Below are 7,242 nucleotides of genomic sequence, written 5' to 3' on the forward strand. Positions count from 1 at the left end.
ATCCTTCAATTTACTGCTGTCCATGTGCCTGTCCAAGAGTCGCTTAAATGTCCCGAATGACTCTGACTCCACCACCTCTGCTGGCAGTGCATTCCACACACCCACCACTCTCTGTGTAAAGAAACTACTTCTGACATCTCCCCTATACCTTCCTCCAATCACCTTAAAATTATGTCCCCTCGTGACAGCCATTTCCACCCTGGGGAAAAGTCTCTCGCTATCCACTCTATCCATGCCTCTCATCACCTTGTACACCTCTATCAAGTCACCTCTCTGCCTTCTTCGCTCCAGTGAGAAAAGCCCTAGCTCCCTCAACCTACATTTTTGAAATTTATTCGAAGGATATAGGGGGAAAGTGGGATCCGGCTATTGAGTTGGATGATCAGCCATGGTCATAACGAATGGCGCAGCAGGCTCGAGGGGCCGAATGGCCTCCTGCTTCTCCTATTTTCCATGTTTCTATTCACGGGGGGCGGGGGGCGGTCGATGGCTAGGCACACCATTTATTGCACATCCCTATTTGCCCTTGTGAAGGTTGCCTTCTTGAACCGTGGCAGTCCATGTGGTGTAGGTACACCCACAGTGCTGTTAGGGAGGGTGCCCCAGGATTTTGACCCAGCGACATTGAAGAAACGGCCGATATATTTCCAAGTCAGGATGGTGAGTGACATTTATTGAGCTCCTTACACAGAATAAAATGTCCCAACACGCCTTACAGAGCCATTAAGAATGTCAGCCAGATAACCAACAGCTTGGTCAAGAAGATGGGTTTTAAGGAGCGTGTAAAACGAGGAGATAGAGGAGGAGAGGCAAAGATAGACAAGGAAGGGGGCTCTCAAGCTTAGGCAGAGCCACAGTGCTGGAGTGATTAAAATCGAGACTTCAGAGGCCAGAATTGGAGTGGTTGAACATAGACATAGAACATAGAACAATACAGCGCAGTACAGGCCCTTCGGCCCACGATGTTGCACCGAAACAAAAGCCATCTAACCTACACTGTACCATTATCATCCATATGTTTATCCAATAAACTTTTGAATGCCCTCAATGTTGGCGAGTTCACTACTGTAGCAGGTAGGGCATTCCACGGCCTCACTACTCTTTGCGTAAAGAGCCTACCTCTGACCTCTGTCCTATATCTATTACCCCTCAGTTTAAGGCTATGTCCCCTCGTGCTAGCCATTTCCATCCGCGGGAGAAGGCTCTCACTGTCCACCCTATCTAACCCCCTGATCATTTTGTATGCCTCTATTAAGTCTCCTCTTAACCTTCTTCTCTCTAACGAAAACAACCTCAAGTCCATCAGCCTTTCCTCAAAAGATATTCCCTCCATACCAGGCAACATCCTGGTAAATCTCCTCTGCACCCGCTCCAAAGCCTCCACGTCCTTCCTATAATGCGGTGACCAGAACTGTACGCAATACTCCAAATGCGGCCGTACCAGAGTTTTGTACAGCTGCAACATGACCTCATGACTCCGGAACTCTATCCCTCTACCAATAAAGGCCAACACTCCATAGGCCTTCTTCACAACCCTATCAACCTGGGTGGCAACTTTCAGGGATTTATGTACATGGACACCTAGATCCCTCTGCTCATCCACACTTCCAAGAACTTTACCATTAGCCAAATATTCTGCATTCCTGTTATTCCTTCCAAAGTGAATCACCTCACACTTCTCTACATTAAACTCCATTTGCCACCTCTCAGCCCAGCTCTGCAGCTTATCTATGTCCCTTTGTAACCTGCTACATCCATCCGCACTGTCGACAACACCACCGACTTTAGTGTCGTCTGCAAATTTACTCACCCACCCTTCTGCGCCATCCTCTAGGTCATTGATAAAAATGACAAACAGCAACGGCCCCAGAACAGATCCTTGTGGTACGCCACTTGTAACTGGACTCCATTCTGAACATTTCCCATCAACCACCACCCTCTGTCTTCTTTCAGCTAGCCAATTTCTGATCCACATCTCTAAATCACCCTCAATCCCCAGCCTCCGTATTTTCTGCAATAGCCTACCGTGGGGAACCTTATCAAACGCTTTACTGAAATCCATATACACCACATCAACTGCTCTACCCGCGTCTACCTGTTCAGTCACCTTCTCAAAGAACTCGATAAGGTTTGTGAGGCATGACCTACCCTTCACAAAGCCATGCTGACTATCCCTGATCATATTATTCCTATCTAGATGATTATAAATCTTGTCTCTTATAATCCCCTCCAAGACTTTACCCACAACAGACGTGAGGCTCACCAGTCTATAGTTGCCGGGGTTGTCTTTACTCCCCTTCTTGAACAAAGGGACCACATTTCCTATCCTCCAGTCCTCTGGCACTATTCCTGTAGCCAATGATGACATAAAAATCAAAGCCAAAGGCCCAGCAATCTCTTCCCTGGCTTCCCAGAGAATCCTAGGATAAATCCCATCAGGCCCCGGGGACTTATCTATTTTCAGCCTGTCCAGAATTGCCAACACCTCTTCCCTACGTACCTCAATGCCATCTATTCTAATAGCCTGGGTCTCAGCATTCTCCTCCACAACATTATCTTTTTCCTGAGTGAATACTGACGAAAAATATTCATTTAGTATCTCGCCTATCTCTTCAGACTCCACACACAACTTCCCATCCCTGTCCTTGACTGGCCCTACTCTTACCCTAGTCATTCTTTTATTCCTGACATACCTATAGAAAGCTTTTGGGTTTTCCTTGATCCTACCTGCCAAATACTTCTCATGTGCCCTCCTAGCTCGTCTTAGCTCTCTCTTTAGATCCTTCCTCACTACCTTGTAACTATCAAGCGCCCCAACTGAAACTTCACACCTCATCTTCACATAGGCCTCCTTCTTCCTCTTAACAAGAGATTCCACTTCTTTGGTAAACCACGGTTCCCTCGCTCGACGCCTTCCTCCCTGCCTGACCGGTACGTACTTATCAAGAACACGCAGTAGCTGTTCCTTGAACAAGCTCCACTTATCCAGTGTGCCCAACACTTGCAGCCTACTTCTCCAACCTATCCCCCCCAAGTCATGTCTAATGGCATCATAATTGCCCTTCCCCCAGCTAGAACTCTTGCCCTGAGGGGTATACTTATCCCTTTCCATCACTAACGTAAACGTCACCGAATTGTGGTCACTGTCTCCAAAGTGCTCACCTACCTCCAAATCTAACACCTGGCCTGGTTCATTACCCAAAACCAAATCCAAAGTGGCCTCGCCTCTTGTTGGCCTGTCAACATATTGTGTCAGGAAACCCTCCTGCACACATTGTACAAAAAACGACCCATCTAATGTACTCGAACTATATCTTTTCCAGTCAATATTTGGAAAGTTAAAGTCTCCCATAATAACTACCCTGTTACTTTCGCTCTTATCCAGAATCATCTTCGCCATCCTTTCCTCTACATCCCTAGAACTATTTGGAGGCCTATAGAAAACTCCTAACAGGGTGACCTCTCCTTTCCTGTTTCTAACCTCAGCCCATACTACCTCGGAAGACAAGTCCCCATCTAGCATCCTCTCCGCCACCGTAACACTGTTCTTGACTAGCAGCGCCACACCTCCCCCTCTTTTGCCTCCTTCTCTGAGCTTACTAAAACACCTAAACCCCGGAACCTGCAACATCCATTCCTGTCCCTGCTCTATCCATGTCTCCGAAATGGCCACAACATCGAAGTCCCAGGTACCAACCCATGCTGCCAGTTCCCCTACCTTATTTTGTATACTCCTGGCATTGAAGTAGACACACTTCAAACCACCTATCTGAACACTGGCCCCCTCCTGCGAAGTCAAATCTGTGCTCCTGACCTCTATACTCTCATTCTCCCGTACCCTAAAACTACAATCCAGCTTCCCATGCCCCTGCTGCATTAGTTTAAACCCCCCCAAAAAGCACTAACAAATCTCCCCCCCAGGATATTTGTGCCCCTCAGGTTCAGATGTAGACCATCCTGTCTGTAGAGGTCCCACCTTCCCCAGAAAGAGCCCCAGTTATCCAGAAATCTGAATCCCTCCCGCCTGGACCATCCCTGTAGCCACGTGTTTAATTGCTCTCTCTCCCTATTCCTCATCTCATTATCACATGGCACGGGCAACAACCCAGAGATAACAACTCTGTTTGTTCTCGTTCTGAGCTTCCATCCTAGCTCCCTGAAAGCCTGCCTGACATCCTTGTCCCCTTTCCTACCTATGTCGTTAGTGCCAATGTGGACCACGACTTGGGGCTGCTCCCCCTCCCCGTTAAGGACCCGGAAAACACGATCCGAGACATCACGTACCCTTGCACCTGGGAGGCAACATACCAAACGTGAGTCTCTCTCGCTCCCACAAAATCTCCTATCTGTGCCCCTGACTATCGAGTCCCCAATTACTAATGTTCTGCTCCTCTCCCCCCTTCCCTTCTGAGCAACAGGGACAGACTCCGTGCCAGAGGCCCGTACCCCATGGCTTACCCCTGGTAAGTCCCCCCCCCCCCCCCACAAGTATCCTAAGCGGTATACTTGTTACTCAGGGGAACGACCGCAGGGGGTCCCTGCACTGACTGCTTCTTCCCAGTCCCTCTTACAGTTACCCATCTATCTCCAATCTTTGGTGTAACTAATTCCCTGAAGCTGCTATCTATGACCCCCTCTGCCTCCCGAATGATCCGAAGTTCATCCAACTCCAGCTCCAGTTCCCTAACTCGGTCTTGGAGGAGCTGGAGATGGCTGCACTACCTGCAGGTAAAATCAGCAGGGACACTAACGGCATCCCTCACCTCAAACATCCTGCAGGAGGAACATTGCACTCCCTTCCCTGCCATTCCTCTAACTTCCAACCAAGATCTGGTTAATAAGTACATTTAAAAAAAAAAAGAAAAAATAATAATATAATATGGCACTTACCTCACGCCAATGGGTCTTATTATTAGGTTAGAGGAGGAGGGCGGGTGGGAGACACTACACGTGTAGTGTCTCGGGTTTCCTCTCCACCAGAATTTATTGGGGGGGGGGACCTTCCCAGAAGTCTGCGGGTCGAACTTCCGCTTCCGGGTCGAACTTCCGGTTCCCGCCTTAAAAAATAAAATAAAAAATAAAACAGAAACGGGACCACGCTGCTCCCGCCGAAATTCTAAGTGCTGCTCCTGGCAAGGTAAGTGTTTTAAACTCAAATACTCACCTACCGGCAGCCCCTGCACGTCGCTCCCGCCGAAATTCTGTTGAGTGTGGGACTGAAAGAGGTTATAGAGAATGGTGGGGGGCAGCATGTTTGGTTGTTGGGGGAAGAGACCATGGAGTGAGATGAAGGCTACACAAAATGAAAGTCTTGCATTTTGTAAAGTGCTTTTCCTGACCATGGAATATCCAAAAGTGTTTTACAGTCAATTCAATGCTTTTGAAGTCTTTGTTATCCCGAAAGACGTGCTGTTAGGTGAATTGGACATTCTGAATTCTCCCTCCGTGTACCCGAACAGGCGCTGGAATGTGGCGACCCGGGGATTTTCACAGTAACTTCGTTGCAGTGTTAATGTAAGCCTACTTGTGACACTAATAAAGATTATTATTATTAATTGTAAATGAACAAACAAGGCACACAGGAAAAGTAACGCGGTAATCAGCAGATAATGTTTTTTTGGGGGGAATATTGATCGAGGAATAAATATTGCCCAGTCCACGAGTGATAATATCCCTGTTCTTCAAAATAGTGCCATCAGGTCTTTTTCATGCACTGAGACAGCAGATGGAACCTCAGTCTAACATCATCTATTGGCTGGGGTTACTGGTTTACGGGGATAGGGTGGAGGTGTGGGCTTAAGTAGGGTGCTCTTTCCAAGGGCCGGTGCAGACTCGATGGGCCGAATGCCCTCCTTCTGCACTGTAAATTCTATGATTCTATGAAAGACAGCACCTAGAAGGGCAGCAACTCTCTCAGAGCTGCACTTGGTGTGTCAGGTTGACTCCAGCAATCAAGTCCTGAAGCAGGACTTGAACCTACAGACTTCCAACTCAGAGGCAAGAGCGCAAACAACTGACCCACAGCTGACATAATCAATTTGCAAGGTAACAGAGGACTGGTTGAGGGTTTGAGTGAGCTGGGGCGAGGTCAAATTCGGGCGATCTCACGGGGGTAGGTAAAGGCAGTCTTGTGACGCTGCTGACGTGAAACGGTTTCATGACCACAGGCATGTTTTATTGCAAAGTAACAATATGCAAAACCCACAGTGCTTTTAGGGAGGGGGCTTCAGGTCCCAGCCAGGTCTGAGGTCTCGGCTCCAAGTCTGGCCGACTTTTATATCGAAGTCTATTGCCCTGTCCATGGGAGCAGGGAAGCTCGTACCCAATGAGCTCACGGGAGGCTAACTGTTCCGACCTCTAAGATCTCATGCGGGTTATAACAGGGCGGAGGCTCACCTTGGGAGTAAATATGACACCAAGGTTGGGCGCTGTCTGGTTTAGTCTCAAACAGTTGCCGGGGAGGTGGATGGAATTGGTGTTGATGGAACACAGTTTGTGATGGGAATCAAAGACAATGGCCTCTATCTCCTCAGTATTTAACTGGAGAATGTTTCTGCTCATCCAATATTGGATGTTGCACAAGCAATTAGACAATTTAGAAACAGGAGAGAGTTAAGCGAGATGAAGAAGAGATCGTGCTGTCAGTGTATTTTTGAAAATGAAGGCAATAATTCTGGACGATGCAGCTGAGGGGCAGCAGGTAGAAAGAAAAAGGAGGGCAGAAGAATGACCCTTGGGGAGTGAGAAAAGAAGCCAATGGCAGGATAGCAAAATCTGTCCCTTTAACTCCATTCCAAAGATATCAAAGACTGAAGATGACAAAATGTACATTTAATTGTGTTAGTTCTGTGGAGTTAAAGCTTTAAAAATCAAGCCCTGGTTTAGGAATTAGCACTAAACGTTAATCGTATTGAAATGAATACCAAATCAATCAGTTCAGAATTACAGCGTTTGATCAAATGTAACTGTATTTGGTTTGGGAGGTTACAAGAAATGAATCTTGCTGAAATGAGACACATGTTGCTGAATTTTTTCATCAGGATAAATGCAAGAATGCCAAATTTCAAACAATCACGGCAGCTTATACTGCAGGAGAAAAAGGTGCTGATTGGTTGGCAAGTCAACTGTGATTGGCCGCGGTGTTGCCATGGAGAAGATAATGGGGAATTATAGGCTCGCTATGCTCTCAGGTAATTCAGAAAGGCACAAGGCTTGAACATATTCTTCTTGTTTGCAGGGAAT

The sequence above is a fragment of the Scyliorhinus torazame genome, chromosome 25 (genome assembly GCF_047496885.1).
Source record: "Scyliorhinus torazame isolate Kashiwa2021f chromosome 25, sScyTor2.1, whole genome shotgun sequence".
NCBI classification, from domain to species: domain Eukaryota; kingdom Metazoa; phylum Chordata; class Chondrichthyes; order Carcharhiniformes; family Scyliorhinidae; genus Scyliorhinus; species Scyliorhinus torazame.